Source organism: Pelophylax lessonae (genome assembly GCF_965119305.1).
Source record: "Pelophylax lessonae genome assembly, chromosome: 11".
NCBI lineage: Eukaryota > Metazoa > Chordata > Amphibia > Anura > Ranidae > Pelophylax > Pelophylax lessonae.
In genome coordinates, this window is record NC_138778.1 from 69,457,704 (window position 1) to 69,485,557 (window position 27,854).

The window sequence follows — 27,854 nt, forward strand, 5'->3', positions numbered from 1 at the left end:
ACAAAAATGAATTTTAGTGCAAACAAACACAATCTTATACATGTTTTTTTTTTTTTTTTTGCGAAATATAAAATATGGGGTTGTATCGAGTAAATAGATACCAAACATGTCAAATCTTAAAATTGCACACGTCCAGGAAATCACAAAAAAATATGGTAACCAAAATTCTCCATAGGCAACTCTTTAAAAGCTTTTACAGGTCATCAGTTTAGAGTTAACCATGAACTATGGCCTTAGAATTTTTGCTCGCATTCTGATGTTTGCGACAATACCTTACATGTGTGGTGCAATGATGTTATCCCTCTATGTAATGGCATGGGCAGGTGCTCTTGACTTCTATCAGACTAGAGATAGACCCCCAATGTCTCCCCTACCCTGCAATGCAACCATTCCAACACAGAGCCCTGGAACCACTGTGGGTGTCAGCAACACTGACAAATGGAGGAAGCCCCTTTGAGAAGTCCATAAAAGTGATCAGGCAGCTTAGAGCTGCCCAATGACTTTTATCGGAAAGCTTTAGTTGACAATAAAGTCAATGTCAAGCTCCCAGCTGCTGCCGCAGCAGCAGTTGTGAACTTAATTTAACCACTTGTCTACTGTGCCATTTACAAACATACCTTGGTAGACAAGTAGACAAACAGAGCTGGTTTTGGATTGCTGGCAGGCTCCCCCAGATCTCTTTTGTCTGAATTTTTGGACTTTGCCCTTTGGTTATTATCTCAACGCCCATCATGCTGGTCCTTCCTGCTCTTTAATGTGCCAAAAAACCCTCAATAAAAATCCTGCATGTATGGTCCTGTGTGCTTAGTCCCAGTGTTCTTTCTCTTAATGACACTAGCTTGCCAAAACAACAAAAAGTTTTAATCTAGTTGTGTCATTTACATAAACTTTGAGAAATCCTTAGCTCAGGGGGGTATGTTGAGTGCCTTCTGACTTGTGAAGCCCATCTTTAGGCACTATCCAAAAATTCTATTGTATTTATCCATATGGTTTTCTTGGTTAAGTACAGAAGTGGTTTGTCATTGCCTTCTCTCATCCAGTTTGAGCCAATGTCTTTGCTGTTATTATCTCCTTCAATGATCATCTGACAGCCTGCTATGTTGCTTCTGCCTAAAATAGGTGGTAGGTTTTGGTCTTGCATCTCTGCTAAAACCCATCTGCCATATGTGACTCTAACAGGAATTAAAAATTTTGTATACCTGATGCATGCAAGCCTCCTAACCTTGACAAGGTACCTTAGAATTAAGGATTTCTTAGAAACTTTTTTGCTGCACTTCTGTTGCACAGCACAGTATATATAAAGGCATAATTGAGCATTTGGGTAAAAAAATATGATTTCTTAAACTTTATATTCTAGTACATATGTGAGCCAATGTTTTTGTTCATATTATTTGTTGTTTATAATAAAAGCTGGCTAAACTAAATTTAAAATGTAATAACAAAAAAATCACATTCCATTATGTTAATTAAAAATCAATCAATATAGCGCAATATGTAAAATGATAGCAGGAGAAATACATTTATAACATTCATGTTGCAGTCTTTTATTTTTTTCTTTGACCCACAATATTTAGAAATAAATTAGACATTTTAACTGTGATATCGGTGATGTAACAGTTTCTCCGTTTTTTCTCTGGTGTCTCCACACGGAAAACTCCTTGATAGCGTCTTCTTGCCCATGTTTTTGGTATTCTATATCTGTTATTGCCTTCAAAGAGTCCCCTCTGGTCCACAGTAGATTAAGGAGCATTGTGTCTCATAACGTTGACTTGTTCATTTTCGACATATCCATTCACCTAAAGGCTGAAGATTTCATACAAAGTGAATCAGATTGAAGCAAAACAAGCATCCCCATTTCCTACGCAAAGTGCAATGTATTTACATAATAAAAAAGTGTAACTACTGCGCTATCAGTAACAAACCTCAATAATAGTGTAAAAAAAAATAAGGAACTGCTTACTGTATATCCAGCTGTTGCTAACACTAATTGTGCTCCCACAAATAAAACTGATTAGTACAAAAAATATTGCTGTGCTGCTGTCTTAATGCCAAATGACTCTACACTCTGCACGAGGTGCTAATAGGATGTGAAAACACAATTCAAAAATAAAAAAACCATACAAAAGCATCAAAAGGATAGAATGATTGGGCTGAAGTAAGTGCTCATACATAAAATACCTAATACCAACAATGTGTTGAAAAATAATACAGTATATATATATATATATATATATATATATATATATATTTATAGGGCTTTTTTTCTCAGAGAATGGGTGCAGGAACTCCTCCCTTTCAAGTCACCCCTTGACTCCGCCCCTACCCACCTCCGAACACCATTAATTTGTTCCACCCCTTACCCACCTCCTAGTACCACCCCTTTTAGAGAAGACAGAACCAAGTATCATTTTGTCAAGTATTTTGTATGGCATTTGTTACAATAGACTCTCCAGCAGTCAGCAACAGTAGATCCCTCCCAGCAACGATTGACCCCCCCCCCCCAGCAATATAAGACCCACCCCTCAGCCACAATAGATTCCCCACGAGCAACAGAAAACCTCCCTAGAACAATAGACCCTCTTCCTCCACAAAAATAGGTCCCCTGCAGCAACAATGGTTTCCCCAGCATCAATAGACCCTCAAGCACATCCCAGCACCCCTTGCCATTACATACATGTAGCTCTGGAGGTGCCGGAACTGCGTTCCCCCACGTTCCTGCTGAAAAAAACCCAGTATATATATATATATATATATTGTGACAAGAAGTCAGGTAAATCTATGGATGTTGTCACAGACAGGAGATACATGTCTGCTTGGTTTAGACAATTCACCAATTACTATAGGGTGTCAGCTGCAAAGGCAGCAGGAAGGTGTAAAGAAGTTGAAAACCATTCAGCTATTCAGAATGAGGAAATTAAGGCCTCTATAATTTGTCCAGAGGAAGTCCTATTGATTGCTGCCTCCTGACGCTGTGTGAGTAGAGGAGGACAGTCAGATCTGTGCCTCCCGACGCTATGTGAGCATGGGAGAAGGAATGCCTCCTGAAGCGATGTGCGCTGAGGAGGGTAAAAAGTGTGAAGGCTACTCAAGGTGAGGTCTTGGATTGTTTCTATGTGAAAATAAACCAATGGACATTTCCTGTGTGAAGGAAAAATGAATTAACACTGAAGACTACTCAAGGTGAGGTCTGGGATTGTTTCTATGTGAAAAGAAATAAATGAACTATTTCTATGTGAAGAAAAAAGGGACATGTTCAATGTGAAGAGAAAAGGGACATGTTCAATGTGAAGAGAAAAGGGACATGTTCAATGTGAAGAGAAAAGACATGGACTATTGAGTGTCTGCTGTAGGATCAGCAAAGTCTGCCCAACAGTAGGTTGGGGACAGACTTCCTTAGGTAGGTTCCTGTGTGTGAGAAGGTAGCCGCCCACAGTGGCAAGGATTTATTTTGTGTTTTATTTTATTTTGGATGTTTTTGACGCTTGCACTTGTGTGAAGAAAATTGCATGAATAAACCAAACTGTTGTTTGCAACCACTTCTCGGCTATCTCCCTGTGTAACGAACCCCCCAAAGGGGTCATCCACACCCGCCATCGAGTTAATCAACCTCACATATGGTGGAGGTATGCAGTGGGAAGAAGCAGAGATCCCTGCAAAGAAGTTCCCATCTGTTCTATGAACTTTGTCTGGTGCATGAGATTGCACAATCTGTGTGTGCAGGAGATAAGATCATGAAAGAGAGAAAAACTACTTGTTTTAAAGAGACAGTGGTCTCAAAATTCTTGATGAGCTTTGTCTGGTGCATGAGACTGCACAAACTGTGTATGCAGGAAAGGAGATCCTGCAAGAGAGAGAAAAACTACTGGACTGTGAAAAATTTATTGTGGAGTTATTGAAGATGGGGCGATCAAAGCGCCTGAAAGATGCAAAGATAGCTGAAATGAGAGACCGGATTCTAAGGATGGAGGGGATGTTACCGCCTGAACGAGCCCCATCCATGCCTGAACAGAATCTGCTAAAGAGAAAGGTTGTTGTCCCTAGCAACACTGAGGCAAATGCAGCTCAACAGCAGGCAAATGCAGATTTTCAGTGGAGCTTTGCAGCTCAACAAAAGGCTCACCAAGAGAGCATGGCAGGCTGGAAACAGAGACGCCAGCAGCAAATGGTGGTCATCGGTTTGGAGGAAACCGAGTATGTGTGCAGGGCTGAGCTGGATGCCTTGAAACAGAAAATGGAAGAAAAGGAACACGCCCTGGAGTTGCTTAGGATGGAGCATAGAAACTTGCAGGCTCAGGTGTTACAGTGGGAAGAATCCACTGCTCTTCTTTTTTCCCAGTTGCAAAAACGTAGAGAGACTATAATGGAAAAAAATACCATCCTCATGGAAAAGGAAATTGAAGTTCAGACTTTGCAGAAGCAAAGTATGGGTGATATGTTGGAGTTGCGTAATCAGCTGAAAAAAAGTCTTCAGTCTTTGGAAGCTACAAAAATAGACCTGCAGGATGTGCAGGAACAGAATGTCGCTCTGAAAACGACATTGTCTCTCAGCTACAAGGAGAAAAATGAGAGAGAGGCTAAATTACTGAGTACTGTGTATGAGCTCACCACTTTGAGCAATGTGGTAGATGGATTACGTACAGACTGTGAAAGTTGGAAAGATGAAGCCCAACGTGTCCAGCAGCAGCTAAAGAAGAAAGAAGCCTGTGTGGCAGAATTACATTCTCATTCCCAGAAGCTAGCCAATGAGGTGAAGGCTCTTATGCAGGGAAAAGGAGATTCTGAACACAAGAGGAAAAAAGTAGAGGCACAGCTGCAGGAATCGCAAGTCAAGGTGTCAGAAGGTGACCGATTGTGTGCTAAGCTGTCAGAGAAGGCAAACCGACTGCAGGTTGAGTTGGACAATGTCATAAATCAGCTTTCTCAAGCAGACAGCAAATCTAGAGAAATTGCCAAAGATTTCTCTATCTTGGAATCGCAGATGCAAGACACTCAGGAACTCTTACAGGAAGAGAGGTGTCAAAGGCTGAGTTTTAGCACAAAACTAAAACAAATGGAAGTTGAGAAAAATGGCTTCCTGGAACAATTAAAGGAGGAGGAAGAAGCAAAGAAAAACCTTTTAGAGCAAGTCGCAACACTGCAAGCTCAGATAGCGGATATGAAAAAACGCATGGAAGAAAGCGTTGGTGCATTAGAAAATGTTGAAGATGTGAAAAAGAAGTTTGATCAGATGCTTGGTGAGGAGAAGACTGTGTCTGCAAAATATGCAGAAGAACGCGACCGTGCAGAAGCGGAGGCGCGTGATAAAGAGAGCAAAGCCCTGTTCTTGGCTCGCTCCTTGGAGGAAGCTCTAGAGTGTAAGGTTGAACTAGAAAGAGTTAACAAACAGCTGTGTAAAGAAATGGAAGATTTGGTCAGCTCCAAGGATGATGTTGGGAAAAGCGTTCAGGAGCTAGTAAAGTGTAAGTAAGTAAGTCTTGTGTACGAGACTTAAGAGAAGGGATAGGAGAAATGAGCCAGAAAACAAAGGAATACCTAGCAAGCAGTTATGTGAAATAAAAAATGAGATTTTTTACAGAAGGACTTGACTTTTACAGGGTGTCAGAATAGCAACTGTAAAAAGTTACCTCACCCCATTACTCTTTTTTTCACAAATATCCTACAAATTTAAAGTGACAATGATGCCCTTATTGTCCATAAATATCTCATATACATCCACTCCTTAAAAGAGATATATGAGATTTTTTTTTTTTTTTTCCCCCATTCGTACTTACCTAGGTGGATGCAGCATCAGTCCGATGCTGCATCTGTCCCTATGTGCCTCTACACTGAGAACCAAGCAATTTAACACCGCCGATCGCTCGGTTCTGACAGCTCCCCGATCAGAGAGCTGCTGACTGGAACGCTGACTGGAATGCCAAGCTGTGGAGGGGGGGGGATCGGCCGGCTCAGACTCTCAGCAGCTTGCTGAGAGGCTGAGCTGGGTGTCGGCCCAGGCACCTGGCGGATCCTAAATCCATGATCGCGATGACGCGGTGCCTGGACCGACTTCTGTGATGTCAGCAGAGAGAGCGGACTTCAGTCCACTATACACTATGGCAGGGTGGCACGGCTGTGCAAAGTCACGTACAGGTATGTGATGAGCGCCCGCAGATAGGGGGCCCAATGCGCCCGCCGTCCCCGCAGTGATCTGGTACAATTATTTATGGCCTGGACCTGGTTATCAGTTCTGACCAATTGCTTGTCCTGTGCCTGTGTAATGTAAGCACATGCACAGGAAATTATGCAATCGCCTCTCCTGGAGCCATTTTCGGTTCCAGTGTGAGAGGAGAAAGAGTCACAGTAAGTTCACAAGCACTACACTAACACCATTATACATAGGCACATATTTAACCAGCTGATCCCCCTCCAGGTAACCCTTTTACTCCCTGTCACAGTGTCCCTATATACAGTATACAGATAATTTACTGATCCCTGTATTAGGCTCACTGGTGACGCCAGTTAGCGCCAGCGGAAGTTAGCGGTAGTTATCGTCAGTCCCAGATAGGTTTAGGGTACCCGCAATATATATCCACTAATAAAGGTTTAACCCCTTGATCACCCCAGTTAACCCCTTCACTGCCCTGTCACTATATACAGTGTACAGATAAGTTACCACTGTATTAGTGTCACGAGTGACGCTAGTTAGAAAGTCAGCGTCAGTGTCAAGTCTTAGTATAGCATCAGGGTCCCTCCACATATTTTCTAATAAAGTTTTAACCCCCTGATCGCCCTCCCCGTTAACCCTTTCACTCTCTGTCATAGTGTCACTAGTATAGTGTACAGATCTTTTTTTCTGATCACTGTATTAGTGTCACGGTTGACACCAGTTAGCGACAGCATCAGTGTCAGTTAGGGTCAATCCCAGATAGCATCAGATTTCAACCCTTTGATTGCCAGTAATACTAACACACACACACACACACACATACACACACACTATATACCGCCATTACTAGTATAGTGTCTTAACGGATCAATATCTTTGATCTGATCAGAAGTATACTAGCGTCCCCAATAGTTTAGTGTTCCCAAATATGCGGTGTTAGCAGGACAGCAGGACACCTGACACCTGCCAACACCTGTGTTTAGCCCCTCCTCCCAGCCCTCAAGAAGTGCAGTATCAATAGCTCAATGTCACTTTCAATACACAGCACACAAAACTGCAGCATTAGCAGAGTCAGGCCTGATCTCTGCCAGAACTAGCAGTTTATTTTTTTTTTTTTTTAGAGGTTCAAACAGTCCTTGACAACCAGGCGCTTTTTTACCTGTGAGTCACACTAGGTACCTGTAAATTTAGTGGCCAAAATGTCAAACAAAAGGTACACTAGTGAAGAGGCCTACAGGATACTGAGCATGACAGATGAGAGCGATGGGGAGGCCTCATTGTTAGAATCAGGCTCAGTATATGAACCTGTGGGGAGCAGCAGCACCCTGACAGACAGCTCTGACAATGGAGTAGAGGTTCCTGCTAAGGTCAGGCGTACCCGACCCCGTTCTTCTGTTGCTGGGGTGCAACAGCTGCATGATTATCCTATGCAGCAGAGTGTCGGGACTAGTGCCGCTCAACCTTCTGGTGAACTGGTGAGCACCAGCGGCCTAGTACACCCTGGTCATAGACAAACCAGCACTGCGGTATCACTTGGTGACATGGCGAGTCCCATAAGTGCAGTTCAAGCTGGTGTGGTGGCTAGAACAAGTAGTGGTCCGCAGCCACCAAGAATTCGAACACAGGCCCGTAGAGCCCATAGTGCCCTTCCTGATTCGCTTGCAAATCCTGATTGGCAGCCCACAGATTCTGCAGCGCCCGCACTTCCCCCGTTCACTAGCCAACCTGAAAATCAGGTGAAAAAAGCCAATTTTATGGCCCCTGATTTTTTTTAGCTGTTTTTTACAGAAGATCTGTACGGATCTATTGTGGACCAAAGCTATTTGTATGCTAATCAATTTATCACTGCAAACCCAAATTTGACCCTTGCCAGACAGTAAGAGCTGTGAAAATGTGGAATAGACTCCCTCAGGTGCTGGTTCTAGCCAGCTCAGTAGATTGCTTTAAAAAAGGCCTGGATTATTTCCTAAGTGTATATAATATAAATGGATACTAACATTTATAGGTAAAGTTGATCCAGGGAATATCCGATTGCCTCTCAGGGGATCAGGGAGGATTTTTTCCCCCTGTTGTAGCAAATTGGATCATAATTTGCTGGGGTTTTTTACCTTCCTCTGGATCAACTGTGGGTTTAGAATTGTGTATATGGGATTGTAAGATGTTTTCCCCTCTTTTATTGGTTGATCAAGATGAAATGTGTTTTTTTTTTTAACCTGACTAACTATGTAACTAGTGTGTGGAGGAGACTACTAGCACTTCCACTGCAACTGACTGCTAAGGAAAACGGTTTAGATAGCACTGCCACTGACCACCAACATAGGTTGATATTACTACAATCACTGACACCAAGCCAAAAATAGTTGTCATTTTATTGAGATAATGTTCTGTTTTTTACTGTTTTACTGTACTTTATACTATACTGCTATACTGTAATGTTTTATTGTTACTGTGTTTTATTGTTAACCATGGTTTGCTTTGCAGTTAGTCCATTCAGCTGCAGCACTGATCTGTTTATTCTGACAGCAACAGGGTTTGCTTTTTGCATATGTAAATCAGTGACTACAGCGCTATATGAGGTGATTTCACCACCGCAGTAAAAAAAAGGGCATAATGGCGAATCATAGGGGCTGGGGTGGACAGAGGGTGGATCGCCCTTATGCTTCGCCATATATGCCTTTTTTTTTTTACTGCGGTGGTGAAATATATATTTTTCACTCTAATTAGCTGCTAGACTGCTTTTACAAGCAGTGGGAGGGGACTCCTCCTGCCACCTTCCATGGTTTTCTCGGGCTCTCCTGTCCCACTGTGGAACCCGAGAATGCAGCCGGTGGTTCAGTTGACCATAGAGCTGATCTGAGATTTAAATGGTTCCAATCATCTCTACAGCCTAAGAAACCGAAAGCTACAAGAATCTCATCACTCATCAACAGCGGCATTTTTAAATTGGTATTGGTGTGGTCAGGCTTTAAGGGCAGAGGAGAGATCTAGAGTCTAATAGACCCTACATTTTTCAAAAAAGAGTATCAGTCACTACCTATTGCTATCATCGAGGATTTTTACATTCCCTGTGATAATAATAAAGAGGATAAAAAAAAAAAATTAAAGGGAAGGTGTCAAAATAAAATAAAAAAAGCGAAATAAAAAATAATAAAAAATATAATTAAAGCACCCCTGTCCCTTGTGCTTGCGTGCAAAGGCAAATGCAAGCATTAGTCTCGTGGCTTATGTAAACCGCAAATGCACCATGCATGTGAAGTATCACCATGAACGTCAGATCGAGGCCAGTAATGCTAGCAGTAGACCTGTGTTTTTGTGCATTAAAATTCCAAAAAGTCGTGATGAGACACTGAAAAAGCCTCTCTCTTCCATATATAACACCCTGCTCCCCAGTGTACATTCTGGCATGGAGGCTCTGCAGGCCTTCTGGGTTGCGGAGGTGCCGGAGCTGGACACGGAGGGCTGGGAGGATGTCTTGGATTACCCCTTCAGGCACCTCGTGGCCTCCAGAGACCGACTGGTACAGTTCAAAATATTGCACAAGTTCCACCTGACGCCGACTAGACTGAGCAGAGCTTTCCCTGATACTCCTGGGACCTGCTGGCGATGCCGTTCTGATGCCCCCACTTATACGCATATGATATGGCATTGTCCATCTGTACTCGCATACTGGACCGAGGTTCTGGACTTTATAGATCGAGTGACTATCACCCGTTTTTTGGTGAAGCATGACATTGATATATTATAGCTGCAGCCATGTTCGGGGTTTTTGTTTTGTAGTTGTTGTACTTCTAGTGTATGTTCTTTTTGTGTTATCTTAAGCCAGGGTATGCCCAATGGCTCTGTCTTTTTTCAAAAACAATAAAAAGAGTAAAAAAAAAAAATCCCAAAAATTTTTTTCCAAAAAAATTGTGTTTGGAAAATCGCTGCACAAATATTGTCTGAAAAAAAAAAAAATTGCAACGCCCACCCTTTTATTTTGTAGGGCCTCTGCTTTAAAAAAATATATATGATGTTTGGGGGTTCAAGTAATTTTCCAGCAAAAAAAATAAATAAATAATTTTCATGTAAACAAAAAAGTTTCAGAAAAGGCTTGGTCTTCAAAAGGTTAGTAGAGTGGGTGATGTGTGGCATAAGCTTCTGATGTTTAGCATAAAATTTTAGAGCAGTTCAAACACCCCCCCCAAATTACCCCTTTTTGGAAAGTAGACACCCCAAGCTATTTGTTGAGAGGCATGTTGAGTCCTTGGAATATTTTATGTTTTGCCACAAGTTTTTGGAAAATTACAAAAATAGTTTTTTTTTTTTACACAAAGTTGTCACCGAAATGATATATTGCTCACTAGACATGTGCAGAACGGAAAAATTTGTTTTGTTTAGTTTCAGATAGATTTGTGATGTTACTAATATTGTTTCCTTATGGAATTTGTTTTGTTTGGTTTCGGAATTTGTTTAGTTTTGCTTCGTTTTCATTAAATTTAATTTCGTTTTGTTGAAATTTTCTAACGAATTCCAACTTTTCAGAACAATTAGAATTCGGATTGGTCAAAAAATAGATTGACCAATTTGAGTTCTGTGTGAAGAAATAGCTGGTTGTTTAGCAGTGGGCCAGGAAAGTTGTTATTTAAATGATATATTGCTCACACATGCCATGGGTATATGGGGAATTACACCCAAAAATACATTCTGCTACTTCTCCTGAGTAAGGGGATACCACATGTGTGAGACTTTTTGTCAGTCTAGCCGCATACAGGACCCAAAAACCAATCACTGCCTTCCGGCTTTCGAAGGTCGAAAATTACTAATTTCACTTCCTCACTACCTATCACAGTTTTAGGGGCCCTGAAATGCCAAGATAGCACAAAACTCCTCCAAATGACCCCTTTTAAGAGAATAGATACCCCATGATACTTGCTGAGAGGCATGTTGAGTCCATGGAATATTTTATGTTCAGGTATGGTATGGATTTTAGGGGGAATTCTACGCCAAAATAATAAAAAAAACTGGCGTAGGGTTCCCCCCAAAATTCATACCATACTCTTATCCGAGCATGCAGCCTGGCAGGTCAGGAAGGGGGGGGGGCAAGCGAGCGCCCCCCTTCCTGAACCATACCAGGCCACATGCCCTTAACATGGGGGGATTGGGTGCTCTGCGCCCCCCACCCGGGATTGGGTGCTCTGTGCCCCCCACCCTAAAGCACCTTGTCTTCATGTTGAGGGGCTGGGCTGTGGTTGTCAGGGTCTGCGAGTGGGGGGCTTATCAGAATCTGGAAGCCCCCTTTAACAAGAGGGCTCCCAGATCCCGGCACCCCCCCCCCTATATGATTGGGTATTGGGTATATTGTACCCCTACCCATTCCCCAAAAAAGTGTCAAAAAGTAAGAACCACAAACCACAGGAAACAGTTTTTGACAAGTCCTTTATTAAAAAATAATGTCCCTCGTAAATCCATCGTCAATCACGACTCCCGCCAGACCCCAAAAATAGTAAAAAAAAAAATACTTTCGCCTCTTGGGAGGCCTCCCACCGTTTGCCTGCTCTCCACTTTGACAGTTCTGGGGCCACCCAGCTACGCCACCCAGTGGCACCGCCCCCTTTTGATGTCACATGACGCCTCTTGCCTATATAAGAATTGTCAAGGAAGGCAGAGGCAGAGGCAGAAGGCCTCCCATGAGGCCAATAAGACTCCTGCCTGCAGACCGCGACAACCACAGCCTAGGGTTGTCGGGAGGAGGCCCTTGTCCCTATCAACATGGGGACAAAGTGCTTTGGGTTGGGGGGGCGCAGAGTTCCCCCTGACCCAAAGCACCCACCCCCCCCCATGTTGAGGACATGTGGCCTGGTATGGTTCAGAAGGGGGGGGCGTTCACTCGTCCCCCCCTTTCCTGACCTGCCAGGCTGTATGCTCGGATAAGGGTCTGGTATGGATTTTGGGGGGGACCCCACATCGTTTTTTATTTTTATTTTGGTGTCAGGTTCCCCTTAAAATCCATACTAGACCCGAAGGATCTGGTATGGACTAGGGGGAGGATCCTACGCCATTTTTTTAATCATTTTTCTATTGCCAGGCAATAGCCGGCATTCTTTTCTTTACATTTATCTGTTAGTGGGGAAGCCCGCTGACAGATGATGACTCATGGTTGTTAACCACTTTAGCCCTGGAGGATTTGGCTGCTCAATGACCAGACCCTATTTTGCTATTTGGCAACTGTGTTACTTTAACGGACAATTGCGTGGTCGCGCAACGCTGTACCCAAACGAAATTGACGTCCTTTTTTTACCCACAAACAAAGATTTCTTTTGGTGGTATTTGATCACCTGTGCGATTTTTATTTTTTGCGCTATGAACAAAAAAAGAGCGACAATATTTTTCAAATTTTTTTATATGAAATTCTCAAAAAAAAAAGTAAAAATCTAAATTTTTTAGCATTTTAGGCCAATTTGTTTTTTGCTACATATTTTTGGTAAACAAAATTGCAATAAGCGTATTTTGATTGGTTTGCGCAAAAGTTATTGCGTTTACTAACTATGGGAAAGATTTATGCCGTTTTGATTGTTTTTTTTTTTTTTTTTACTAGTAATGGGGGCGATCTGCGATTTTTCTTGCGGGACTGCGACATTGCGGCGGACAGATCGGACCCCTAACTAACATTTTTGACACTTTTGGGGGTACCAGTGACATTACTATAGTAATTAGTGCTATAAATATGCACTGTTACTGTAAAAATTACACTGGAAGGGAAGGGGTTAACTGTACTGGTGATCAAGGGATTAAATGTGTCCCTAGGGGCATGATTCTAACTGTCAAGGGGCATGGCTTGTGAAGTAATCACAGAGATATGCAATCCTATATAGTAGGATCACATGGCCTCTGTGATCACTTCAGGGAGAATGGCAGGCGGCTGTGTTTACATCAGCCGTCTGTCTTTCTCCCTCAGCTGCGGGAGATCGCGAGTGGCCGGCGGCCATCTGAGCCGCCGGTCACATGCGCTGGCTCCCCAGGGAACGAGCGGGGGAGGTAGTGCGCCCCCTACAGTCTCCTGAGTGAGCGACGTAGGGCTACGTCACTTTGACCAGCAGCAGCAGGGTGTCGCAGTATATGTACGTTGGGCGGGGTTAAAGTGGTTAAGGACGCGAGCGGCTGGCTTCCCGGCCCACTACTAAACAACCAGCTATTTCTTTACACAGAACTCTAATTGGTCGTTCATTTTTTTGACCAATCCAAATTCTAATTGTTCTGAAAAGTAGTAATTTGTTGGAAAATGATTAAATGAAACTAATTTCAACAAAACTAAATGAAATTTAATGAAAACAAAGCAAAACTAAACAAATTCCGAAACCAAACAAAATGAATTCCATAACGAAACAAAATTAGTAACATCACAAATCTATCTGAAAGTAAACAAAACAAATTTTCCCGTTCTGCACATGTCTAGTAAGCAATATATCATTTTGGTGACAACTGTGTAAAAAAAAAAAAAAAATTTTGTAATTTTCCAGAAACTTGTGGCAAAACATAAAATATTCCATGGACTCAACATGCCTCTCAGCAAATTCCTTGGGGTGTCTACTTTCCAGAAAGGGTTCATTTGGGGGGGGGGGGGGGGTTGTACAATCCTGCTATTTTAGCACCTCAAGAAATGAAATAGGCAGTCAGAAAGTAAAAGCTGCGTAAATTCCAGTATATACACCATAGTTTATAGATGGTATAACTTTTTGCGCAAACCATTAAATATACGCTTATTGAGATTTTTTTTTTTTTTTACCAAAGACATATAGCTAAATACATTTTGGCCTAAATGTTTGACAAAAATATAGTTTATTGGATATTTTTTTAAAAGAAAAAGTTGAAAATATCATTTTTTTCCCCAAAATGTTCAGCCTTTTTTCGTTTTATATCGCAAAAAATAAAAATCCCAGTGTGACTAAATACCACCAAAAGAAAGCTCTATTTGTAGGGAAAAAAGGACAGAAATGTTGTTTAGGTACAGCGTTGCATGACCGTGCAATTATCAGGTAAGTTAGCGCAGTGCCAAATTGCAAAAAACGATCTGGTCAGGAAGGGGGTGAAACCTTTCGGGGCTGAAGTGGTTAAAGAATTATAGGATATAGGACTACGAGTGAGCACTTAAGGCCCGTACACACAATAAGAAAATCTGAAGGGAAAATTCGTCCGACGACCGATCTGCCGATTTTCGGATTGTTAGTATGGTGCTTTCGACAGCCGGCTCCGACTTTTCGGCCGAAAAAATCCTGATGTGCAGGCTATATAATTTTTGTCGTCCATAATACAACGTCCGATTTTCATCTCATTTGTACAGATTTAGACGGGAAAAAATCTTAAGAGCAAGACTAGGCATGCTCAGAGACGAAAGAACACATACAAAGCAATCCAACACTTGACATCACTTCTGAAGTAGAATTCTGTCGTACGGGAAAATTTGTATGAAAATAACCTCTTCACTTTCCACATCAGACTAGCATGCCACAAAAAACGGACGACAGATCGTTCGATAATCTGATCGTGTGTACGGGGCTTTCGATTGTTCCTTTTCCTCATATGTGCTTGGGATCGAGTTGATGTCTGGGTAATCCCTGCTGCTTCATATTTTTTTCCCTTTAGGGCTCTTTCACACGGGCTTTCCGTGTGAAAGGTCCGCTGCGGGACTTTTTTTTTTTTTTTCACGGAGCGGATGACATTTCTGTCATCCGCTCCGTAGGTCCGCATATCATCCCATCCGTTTGCGGATGATATGCGGACCTAATGTAAGTCTATGGGGGATTGCGGATGTCAGCGGATGACACCGCTGACATCCGATTTTCCTTCCTTTCCGTTTTTTGAACGGAACAAAAATAGGATTTTTTCAGTTCCAAAAAACGGAACAGAACTGACAGGAGGAAAATCGGATGTCAGCGGATGGTATTCCGCTGACATCCGCAATGCCATAGACTTACATTATGTCCGCAAATCATCCGCAAAAAAATAGGATGATTTGCGGACATACGGAGCGCCCGTGTGAAAGGGCCCTTAGATGGGACAAGTGTTTATGACCTGCTGGTAACACAGGTGTCATTGGACTGAGGTAAGCGCGGTGTTTGTCCGTGGGTAAAGGGATGAACCCCCTGAAGTGGATATATACTTCTGATTTTACTTTACTTATTCCATGGAACTATTCTAGCCATTGTGGGACTTTTGGGCTTCATTTTGGACTTTTATTATATGCTAATGTGGAGATTTGTAATATGTTTTTAAGAAGTTGTAAACTGCTGCACTTTTTTCTTTTTACTTACCTGCAAAGCAAAGGCATAATGTGCTAGTACGCATCTGAAACTGAAGTGTTCCAGCGAAGCGATGCCATCGCTGGACGCAGCATCCATCTCTACCTAGTGTTCCTTCCAGGTGTGCGTGGGAGCCGCCAGTTAGGGCACACTGCTCTGAAGAAAAACCACGGTGGCCGTTCCTTCAGAGCGCATGCGCCAGTGAAGTAACTGGCCACTAGCTCAGTAAATATCCCCTAAACGGTGCATGTTTAGGAGATTTTTACACTACCTGTAGGTAAGTCTTTATATAGGCTTACCTATAGGTAAAACTTAAAGATGGACATTTATTTCCACTTCCATACAGGGCACTTTCACCCCCTTCCTGCCCAGACCAAGTTTCAGCTTTCAGCGTTCTCACATTTTGAATGATAATTACTCAGTCATGCAACGCTGTACCCAATCACATTTTTTATCATTTTATTCACACAAATAGAGCTTCCTTTTGGTGGTATTTAATCACCACTGGGTTTTTTATTTTTTGCCATGGTTAGGGTTTTTTTTTTTTTGAATGGGGGGGGGGTCTCTGTGTTTAGTGATCATCAGCACACATTCACTTCTTGCTAACGGCCACACATGTCACTCCTGTTTATATGTACAGTAGACTTCCTAGATTTGTGCCTGCTCATGTGAATACAGTGTGTATTTTGTATGTATATACTGTATATATGCATTTTGTAAAGAGCTGCACCAACTGATGGCCCTAGGTAAATACTGTATATTAATAATAAAGGATATATATATATATATATATATATATATATATATATATATATATATATATATATATACACACACACACACACACACACACACACACACACAGACACGCTGTCCTGCCACAGTACATATACAGTGGCGGGTTGGCACATGCAGGCACAATCATGTACATATATGTCATGATGCCTACTTGGGGATCGCTGCATGTCTGCTGGGGTGTGCAGTATGCCCCTCGCCACTGTTGTGTCCACTGGGCACAGAGGATTGTGCTCACGACACTGTTCCGCTTTGAGCGGCCCTGGGCTTATGTGATCACAATGTCTAATGAATGAATTTAATTTATAACATTTTGCTTTTTATACTAGTGAGCTGTAATTGGCCCACAGCTATCAAATTGTACCTTGACCTATCACATCACACTGTACCATGTGATTAGCTTTAGCCAATCACAGATCAGTAGTAATCGCAACTGTCATGAATGAAACTCATGCATGACAATTCAATGTATTGCTGGTACAAAGATTTTCATTGTAATCAAAATGTTACCATAAAAAATGGACTCCCCCACCCAGAATCGTACAGTGTTACTAGGGTGACACTGAACCACAGATAAATGAGCAAAGTAAAATGCACACAAAAAAAAGAGATCAGCACTACACATGTTACAAAGGATGCTGGAGCAGAAACGAGCTCTCACTATATATTCTGGTGAATATGGAATTGGAGGACATTCTTGTCCTATTGCTGATCAGTGGGACATAGTAGCCAACATTATTGAGATGCTCCTACCCATTGAGGAAGTGACACTAGAGGTGAGTCATTACGACTCATCTGTGTCCTCTGTCATCCTGTGGGAGATGGGGAGATATCAAATTCTATGTGTCCTCCATTTTGTATGTCCCTACCCCATTTTGTATGCATTAATGTCTTATAAGCTGTGTGTTTGTGTGTGTATGTGACCTTAGTTACACAAGATATGAAAAGTGTCTACGTACCATGGAAAGTTTCTGCAGTTCGCGATAAGGCTGTGTCAGGTGATTCTAGTCACACGAGATATGTCTTATATGGTATTACTCCCCAAGGTGACCTTTTGTCTCCTGAAGCTGTTTAACCAATAAGAACGTAACAAGTGCCCTATACCTATGATTATATGCCTTTATCTTTACTATATAAGCCGCAACGAGCCTATAATAAACTGAGAGCTTGGTTTCACTATACATCTGTCTCCGTCTGTGTTATTTCCAGAAACCAGCCTCCCAGGCCTGCCAGACACAATACGAGCAAAGGAGCCATAGGTAGTCCGGGACTACCATCGGACCAGGGGTCCTAAATACTAACAGCTGGGGGCTCGTATGCCGGGATATGAGAGTCACTCTCCGCGGACACCCACACTCACCCGGTAAGTAGAAAACTCCTTTCTATGTAACCGATTGTAGTGCGGCTCCGGGGGGGACACTGGCTAGACTCATATCCAATTGAACCACAGGGGTTGGTGTGTTCCGGGAACACACGCAACATACCTATAATTGAAATATTTCAGGGAAATATTTAGTCTCAGGGAGACTTAAGAAGTGTTAGAAATTTGCTAGTCTCAGGGAGACTTAAGAAGTGTTAGCAATTTGCTCGTATTGTGTCTGAAAAATCTTTAAGCTTTCCTTCTCTGTCGCATAGAAGTATAAGATAATTTGTATTGTTTGTCTATAATGGTAGGAAAACTTTCTTGATAGCCACTGTAACCGGGAGGTATTGGTCAAGACTCGGAAAGGGTTTTTTTTCTTTTTGTCCTAAAAGGGACACCCGAGTCCAAAAGTATATGGGTTTAATTTATATACATCAGTGGCTTGAAGGAGGGTTTTGAAACCATAAAGGGTTACCATGGTAACAAGTGATTATGTGAATGTGTAAATCATAGAGACATGTCTTATTGAGTGAGAGAATATTGGTATTTGTTTATTGTCTTGTTATGTAAATGGCCAGGAATATTTGGTGAGTAATATTCCTGGAAGTAAATTAAGGTAGAAGAACGGTCTACCTTAAGTTAGAGTATTAAGAATTAATATACATTGTTATGTGAAATGTATTAAAGGTTTTAGCCTAGAAGATATTAAGAGTCAGGTATATCACAGAAAAGAAAGCTTTATAATCTGTACGTATTCTCTGTCAGGGAGAGATATTTGTGATATCCTTGGGAATGGGGAAAAGTCAGTCTAAGAACATCCCCCCACCTGAACCGGGGGGAGACATGCAAAGCGTGTGTCACCCGGGTATCGGGTGGATATACATATACAGACCCGTGGGTCGATAATTTAGCAATCTGGACAGAGATTAATAAAACAGACAAGAGGACAAAAAGGCCGAAAAGTAACCTGAAAGGCAAAGAAGCTCCAGGTCTCCACGCCGTGGAGAAACAGAGATTCTGCTCAAATACAGAAAAATCACATCTGGGTCATTCGGGATGTCCACCCTCATATGCCCCTGGTGCCCCCATTGCTAGTCTATATCCTTCACTTGCCACAGCAATCACCTGTAAGCAGAAGTCAAGTGAAACCGTCCTGGAATTTTGGACAAGGTTTAAAAATGTATGGAATCAGGAGGCCGGTTTAAGTGTCACCAAGGAACGGCACAGCCTCATGATTCAGACATTTATCAATAATTTAAAGTCCCAATACATGGTGATTGTGAAACAGCAAGTTTCAGACTGGACAAACAAAGACATGGATGGTTTCCAGAAAGCCTTAACAGAAAAGGATGCGGCGGGATGTTTTGATCTCCCCAGAGAGAAACAGCCCGTTGCTACATATTTTTAGACACCCTATCAGGGACGCTATCAAAGTGGAAGAGGCAAGGGGGGATTCAGGGGCAGAGCAGAGCATTCTCAGAATAGGCCCCCTTTTAATAACCAACAATGATGGTGCCCAGAAGGCGGGGACTCGGCATTTCCCCGTGTGTCTCTCAATTACCAACAACTGCCTATGATTTCACTTTGTGTAGATGGCATGAATCTTCTAGTTCTCGTGGATTGTGGAGTGATTAGCAGTTCCATATCACAAGAATTCTGGAATGGAGAGACATTAGAAGCCGAACCTTCAATGGGATCCCCACCAAGACATTTAGAAACCCCCCCCCCTTTACCAATTATAGAAGAGTCAGGAGAGTACTCAATCATTTGGCACTGTTTCAGAATAATACCTAGGTGTCCACTTAGTTTGTTAGGGAGTATGAAGTCAGGCATACATTAGACAGACTCTTGGCCGAAGGTACATTAAAATAGTGTTACCTCACAAGATAACATGGCGCCCCTGTTTTTGTTGTTCTGAATATTCATTTTCCAAGTTAGATATACATAATTGTTTGAAGCTACGACGTTGACCCTGACGTTGGTACATTTCTAGGGAGAGGCGGTTCCCACATTCCTAGGGAGGGGGTCAATTCTTGTGCGGAGCCTGATAGGACTATGTGTTCCAGCTCGTGGGACTATGGGTCCCAGCTTGTGGGACTATGCGTCCCAGCATTGCCAAACATATGCAATTATCTTTTTATGGAATTTTTGGAGTTTTGCCATTTATACATTTGTGCATAAAGCATAGGAACCTCTGGGAAGAATAATAATAGTGAACAAATACAGTTTTTATCAGGCAAAACATAGTTCGCCGTAGTCGGCAAGATATTTTGAGGTTATTTTTTATAGAATTATAGATAATGAGAAATTACATTTTACAAATGGGTCCCTTGTGTCCCTAAACGTAAAAGGGAGCTCTGGTGCAAAATTTTGAAAATTGGCTACTTGCCAAGAAAGGGTTCAAACTTAAATATTTTCATTCCTGTTATAGTTATGGAATTTATTTTGGGACAGAAAGGGTTACCGCAATTAGTGTGACCATTGGACCCTATTGGCACCGAGCCAAAAGTTTCAAATCAGATTAACTTTTTATCTGATTTCAGTTTTTGGGTAATATTTTAGGGGAGTCCTCTATTGAGGGAGGGGAACCTCTGGACAGGTTTTTGTTAGATTGGCAGAAGAAAAAAAAATAAAAAAGTTTTTTTTAGTAAGATTGGCACAGAGCCAAAAAGTTTTAGTTTTATCTGACTGTAGTATGTAGTATGCAAGTGGTATCTGATGTGCCATCTCTACTGATAGCCATACCATCCGATGCTACCCACTTTACAGTGATTGGTTGAAGTAATGCGTTTTTTTTACCGTCCTAGTGGACGAGGAGACACAGCCATCTTTGTTTCTTGTTTTGATAATCAGTCCAGGTAACTGACCTGGTGTAGAAATGCCTCAGGGCTAAATAGACAGTTTTAGTTGTCTGCTCTATAGTTCTCCAGACCACGCAAGAGGGGATGGACACCTGCTCATGAGTCAGTCCCGCTACAATATGTGGATAACATATGTAGTCACTCTGTGGAGGCCAGTCAGAGCGAGTGAGTTCATTGAGAAAAGTACATGTATGTGGACACAAAGTGTCAAAGGAAAAATGACAATGGTATCAGGAAAGTGTTGTTTACCTTGGTTTTGTTCTCACAGAGGGGGAAAAGGAGAGTCAGTCACGTGGGTCTTGCCAGCCCACAGTGGGTCTTGCCCGCCCACAAAACCAGGATCATTGATTGCAATGGATCCGACTGCTCCTATTTTATGACAACATTTTGAGACAAGCCACAGGTCCAGAAATGTCACAAGTAATGTTGAATGCGTTTATGTATCTGAAAAATGCTATGGTTGTAGCGTCTGCACTGGGCCTCCCAAATTATGGAAAAATGTTTTGTGTTAATGCAAGGGACAATTGTAAGACCATGACAGGTGTACTTGCCCAGGAGTATGGTGATGGACTTTGCCCTATAGTTTTTGTCCAAAGATGGTCGCAGTCCAGGTCTAAGGCATGCCTGAGGTGACTCCAAACATAGCATCTTGTGAGATGGTAATAGGGATGGCCACATCTTTTGCCCTAGGTAGGCCCCAGTTTTAAATGGGTTACTGGGATTAAAGGGTGTGTTACACAACAACATGATTGTATAGACATAATATATCTAGACAGCCATAGAGGGAGAAGAGGATGTTTTTGTAGATGGTTCCTGGTTGTAGAGCTGAAAGTCAGGCCAAAAGATCACACATTATTAGAGCTACAAACGCATGCTACAGAACAGGTTTAAGGAATTAGGTGATGGTTTAGAAAAAGTTGAGAGTGGCCTTTTTCTAAAAGAAGGGGAGATCTTGTATCCCCGCAGCTAGCGCCCCACTGTCTATTGCCTAGTATGATGGAATAGGACACAGGGGGTGGGAAAGAACATATGAAGTATTACTGAAGTTTTTTTTTGCATTTACAGGCCTAAATTAGTGAAAGCATATGTTGCTAGGTGCATCACCTGTATTAGGAACAACACAAACAAACACATAAGGCCAAACATGAACATCTAGAAATAGGTTTTTACATATAGGCCCAAAGCAGGGAAGAAATAAGAGTTCCTTTTAGTCAATAGTAGATGGATTCAGCAGATGATATGGGCCAAGAACCACATGACTGCCTAGAAACTATTGAAAGTGTCACTTCACCCCGTGCAGACATGATGAAAGAGCTCATCACCAACCTTCTTCAGGCTATGTTGTTACCCTCAGAGTTAGCTATCATTCACTGTAGGGCACATACCAGAGGTACTGATGACATCTCCAAGGGCAACGCACTAGCAGACAAAATAGCAAAAGCAGCCGCACAACAGTTACCTTTAGGAGCCCTAAAACAAATGCCTGTCCTAACCCACATCCTCCCCGATGATGCCCAGTTGATCACAGATCTACAGGCCTCAGCCACTGCTGAGGAATTGGAGGACTGGTGTTATCCTGTTTTGCAAAGGAATCCTGAAACAGGATTGATTTGCAAAGAGGGGAAACCGTGTATACCCCGTAATAGTGCTCCTATTTGCATTGCCCAGAATTCAGGTACAGTGGAAAGGATAAATAGGACAATCAAAGACGAGTTGAGAAAAAGTAAATTGGAATTTTGAATCAAGTGGAACGAAAAAGTTGCTCGCACCTTTCTTTTCTTTTCACAGGTATCAACCCATCACTTGAAGGAAGGAGATGAAGTAGCATCACAAGACCAAGGCCGGATTTCGTTTTGGACCAAAAGACAAAGGTAGTCGCAGTGACCAGAATCGCTGTCCTTGTGGAGAACCAACAAGCCTGGATCCATGCTACTCGAGTGAAATTGGTGAAGGAGGCTCCACCCCCAGAAGCAAGTCCAGATCCAGACCCAAGAGAGGTACTAACGGGGGCGGACGGCCCTGACCTTGAACAGGAAGGTCCAGAAGCAAGAGAGGTACTAACGGGAGTGGACGACTCTGACCTCGAACAGGATAGTCAAGAAAAGGGGGTTTTTCAGAGGCAGGCGGCCCTGACCCTGTAGAAAAATGACATTCCTAATAGCACCAGATTCTGGAAAACTTTGGCTACTTATGGGACTCGTATCATTTTCAGTCTTCTCTGTAGTATGGGTTACCACTAGCTGTATTTATTATCCAGAAGACCTGGTAGGGCTACAGGCCATTTGCAGAGCTTCCAACACCCCAACACAGAGTAATGCACATAACAGACAAAAGAGAGATGAAAGCTCAAAAAGTCTTACAGATAAAATGTCATTGTTGCAATTTAAATATGCATATGCCCAGAAGTCCGGATATGAAAAATGTTGGATATGTAGTAAACTCCATCCTAGCACCGCTAGAATCCCCCTAATAGCGATACCTTTAAACTTCACCCCTTTCCTAAATGGTACACCTCCTTTTGTCCTCACCAATGTCACGAGAACACTCTCAAATGATACCCTCACTTTCCAAATTATTGGTAGGAGTCATTCCCCAGACTGGTGTTTTAGGTTGGGAAACTCCACCAAGGGAGCTGAAGTGTGCCGGCAAACTAAGATTAATTTCTCAATGACCTCGATGGACAGCTCCTTCTGGCACACCTCAGAACCAGCCCTAAACGCCACTCTAATGAACTTTCTTAACTCCAGTTCCACTTCCTCTTCCCCAGTAGGACAGTTGTTGTCAAATTTAGCTTGGTCCAGTTATGATGATCAATTAATGGCACTACTTCACAAACGTCCCCTAGCTTTGGGAAACAGTACTTATATTTGTTGTGGAAAGATTTGTCACCCTTGGATCCCCATTGAACCCCAAGGGTGGTGTTACCTCGCATCCCTAGTTCCCATCATGGGTGTAGTGGGAGACAACGAAGGAGGACATCTCCTCGAAGCTAGTATGTATCCTAGGTACCCCCTCAAACACCGCAATAAAAGGGAATTATTCCTTGAAAAGGATATGGTATGGGCCTGGTTCCCCTCATGGACCGGATGGGGAATAGACATGATGAAAAGGTTGAATAATTACTCTAAAATTCTCGATGACATCCTAGATAAGAACTCAGGGGACATTACCAAATTAAATATAGAAGTGAGGGCAATTAAGAAACAACTTGAGCTCCATGACCTAGCCATAGAAAGCATGAGTGCTGCTCTTACTGGGTTATGTGAAGTTACGGAGGATTATGAATGTTGCACATGGATACACAATACATCTGTTGAGATACCCGATTATTATGATATTATTGCACAGCACCGGAAAGAAGTAGACAAGTTGCAACAGGAAGCTAGGAATATTGCTAAGACATGGAGTCCTTTTGGTAGTGGGAATTTTGAATTTGGAGGAATATCCTCATGGTTGAAAAATATCGCTATGACTGTTATAATGGTTTTGCTTTTTTTATTATTCCTATATGCATGCTTCAAACTCGTAATGTGTATTATTGCTAGAGTTTCCCGACCAAAGGTGAAAAATGTCTCTATGCTATCCCACCAAGTCCCAGGCTACCAGACCTCCTCGACTAATAACCCTAAAGAATATACTGAGTACATTAAGAGGTATAAACAGAAAGAAAAAAAGAACCTTATTGTTTAAAGGATGATATATGATCTGGTCTTTCAAGCAGCAGGGATATAGAAAATTAATCTGCCAATCGTGGTACTATATTCCTAGGAGGTTTAGGACTCCTGATAATATCCCTAAGAATTATATATTCCAATGATATACAGGGTGACAAGGGAAAATCAATTAAGGGTTAATGATTTTAAGAGGGGATTGTGGGAGATGGGGAGATATCAAATTCTATGTGTCCTCCATTTTGTATGTCCCTACCCCATTTTGTATGCATTAATGTCTTATAAGCTGTGTGTTTGTGTGTGTATGTGACCTTAGTTACACAAGATATGAAAAGTGTCTACGTACCATGGAAAGTTTCTGCAGTTCGCGATAAGGCTGTGTCAGGTGATTCTAGTCACACGAGATATGTCTTATATGGTATTACTCCCCAAGGTGACCTTTTGTCTCCTGAAGCTGTTTAACCAATAAGAACGTAACAAGTGCCCTATACCTATGATTATATGCCTTTATCTTTACTATATAAGCCGCAACGAGCCTATAATAAACTGAGAGCTTGGTTTCACTATACATCTGTCTCCGTCTGTGTTATTTCCAGAAACCAGCCTCCCAGGCCTGCCAGACACAATACGAGCAAAGGAGCCATAGGTAGTCCGGGACTACCATCGGACCAGGGGTCCTAAATACTAACACATCCCATGTGTGAGAGTGCTGAAGATGTTTCTTCAACGGGAAGGACCCAACACACGTGACATTAAAGCATGTAGGCAGGCCATGAGGGACAGCCTCGCCAAACAGTTTGAGAAGCATGAGGAGAATAAAAATGTTGTGCTTGCATGTCTTTTAGATCCTTGATACAAGAACCCTCCTTTCTCTGCTGATGATGTATTGGCCAAGGCAAAACAATGGCTGACAGAAGAGATTCAAGTTCAGCAGAAGGTGCAGGAGGTTCCTCTTGACGAAAAGAAAAGTCAAGAAGAGAAGGTTTCTGATGTGGAAGAGCAGGATGCAGGAGAAAAATGTCCAAAAAGACAATGGACAGAAGAGAAAGTTAATTGTGGTGAAATAGATGCCATATTCAGTGTTTTATTGGGGCTTCATGTGGAGGATTTATCAGAATCTGCATTAATGAGCCTTTATGATGAACTTCATCTCTATTTGAAGGAACCAGTAATTTACAGAAAAATTCATCCTCTTCAGTGGTGGAAAGAAAATGAGGCACGCTTTAAAAGACTTGCTTCTCATGCTAGAAGATACCTTTCTGCTCCTCCTTCCTCGGTACCAAGTGAGTGTGTTTTTAGTGAAGTGGAAGCAATTTATGAAAAGAAAATAAGCAGTTTAACTAGTGCACATGCTGAAATGTTATGCTTTCTGCATTATAATATTGTTTTACTTAACTGGGAGTATTGATGTGAAAGTATAGTAGTAGTGTCTGTCCACCAGTCCACTGAGTCCACTCCAATCCACTGTCTAGCTTTTGACTGCACTGCAGTCAGTGCAAAACTGCTAGAAAAAATCTAGACAGTGGATTGGAGTCAGTGGACTACTGCTGTAGTAGTGCAGTAGTGATTAAAATTATTGCAGTGAGTGAGTGCCCTACTGCAGTGGTAGTCCACTGACTCCAGTCCAATCCACTGTGTAGCTGTTGTGTAGCCTAGCTTTTTTTCTAGCAGTTTTGCACTGACTGCAGTAGTTGCAGTGAGTGCCATACTGCAGACTGCAGAGGTAGTCCATGGACTCCAGTGCAATCCACTTTGTAGCTGTTGTGTTGCCTAGCTATTTTTCTAGCAGTTTTGCACTGACCGCAGTAGTTGCAGTGAGTGCCATACTGCAGAGGTAGTCCACTGACTCCAATCCAATCCACTGTCTAGCTGTTGTCTAGCTTTTTTCTAGCAGTTTTGCACTGACTGCACTGCAGTAGTGATTTAAAATTATTGCAGTGAGTGATTGCACTACTGCAGCAGTTTATTATGCATTAATGCACAATCAGAATGATGTGAAACTAAATGTCCCTGCAATTGAAGTTTTCCTATCAGTTCTCATGCAGTTAAGGTGTGAAGAAGGAGTCCTTAATGTTAAAATTATTAATAAATAAAGTTTTACATGTTCAGTAACAGATTTGTGTCGAAATTTGTGTTTATTTTGCAAAATTTTAAATGTACAAAAATATCGGCCAATATCGGGCGATACCAATATGCGATGGCCAAAATATCGGTATCGGCAACGAAAAACCGATATTGGTCGATCACTACTGTGTAGCATTACAGCCACCATCCAGAGCACTGTGCAGCATTACAGGCCTCCTCAGACTTGCATCCAGAGCACTGTGTGCAATGCATTATAGGCCTCCTCTTCAAACTGTCCATGTCCAGAGCACTGTGCGTATTCCAGGCCTCCTCAGACCACCGTGCAGAGCACTGTGCAGCATTACAGGCCTCTTCAGACTGTCCATAGTGGCAAAATCTGTATCTGTGAGTTCATTCAAACCGTAATACCATAAATAATAACGTGATATTTTTTTTACTGCAGGAGTATATAATGAGTTTAGAAATTCTATAGAGATGCTTAAATAATGCATTACAATTTAACTAAACGCATTCGATTTTAGTTGACTAAAATGGTTATATCCAACTAAAATGTACTGAAGCTTTGGAGCAGGCCAGGGTCCCCATCGATCCCTCTTTAGTCTAACCTTTTCACCTATATTCCCTGTGCTACCGGTTTTGCCTGCACCATCAGGTACTCCAGACACTCCCTGCAAACAATATATATATATATATATATATATATATATATAGTCAATATGACCACCTTTAGAGAAGGGCAGGATCCCCATAGATCCCCTTTAGGACAAGCCAGGCCAGGGTCCCCCATAGATCCCCTTTAGAGCAGGGTCCCCATAGATCCCCCTTTAGAGCAAGACAGGCCAGGGTCCCCCATATATCCCCCTTTAGAGCAGGGTCCCCATAGACTCCCCTCTTAGAGCAGGCCTGGAAATTTCCAGAGGGGGGGGCACTTGCCCCATCTTGCGGACGCCCATGACACATATGCACATTAACATGCCTATACCTGGGTATACATAAGGTCGGAACATTTTGCTCAGGATCCTTCTGTCAACAAGTACCTGTGTATTAACATCAAATGTCTCATGGTCAATTATATGGGAAAGGGGGGTTTTGATAAATAAATAGATGATAATCCTGACATATGCACTTTAACCTGTGTAATAAACATGAGGGTGCAGGTTCCTAATATTAAAGTGTGATGTAAACTGATACAAGAAACAAACTCTCTCGCTGTGTGTGTGTGTGTGTATATATATATATATATATATATATATATATACATATATATATGTATATATATATATATATATATATATATATATATATACATATAGTATGTAATGCATAATGGCTATGTTAGTATAAGGTAAACCCTGTAGCCTGCTATCTACTGGAGCCATAACAGAGTAGGTATAGTGACAGAGAATGACAAGAGACTTACCTGCTAGCCAAGGACATCATTTCTCACAATATATAGATGATGTAGGACAGCAAAACCAGGCCAATAATGGCAAAAAACATCAGGATGAAAATGTCCAGCATCTTGAAGGCCTTGGGATGCAGGGAAATAGTCTGGGAGGGGGCAGGGAGAGATGTGGATAGGAGGGGAGGGGGCTGCATCTGCTTACGCTGCCACTCTTACTTCTGTCATTCGCCTCCTCTTGTATTCATGCTGTTACA

General features: G+C 42.1%; 1 long non-coding RNA gene across 1 annotated transcript; it reads right to left on the reverse strand.

Annotated features, from left to right (window-relative positions):
- Positions 1–1,521: 1,521 nt before the first annotated feature.
- Positions 1,522–27,854, reverse strand: LOC309566523. Its single transcript, XR_014225884.1, has 2 exons — positions 27,616–27,854; positions 1,522–1,803 (listed from the first exon to the last, which is right to left on the reverse strand). It is a non-coding gene; the product is annotated as an uncharacterized lncRNA (long non-coding RNA).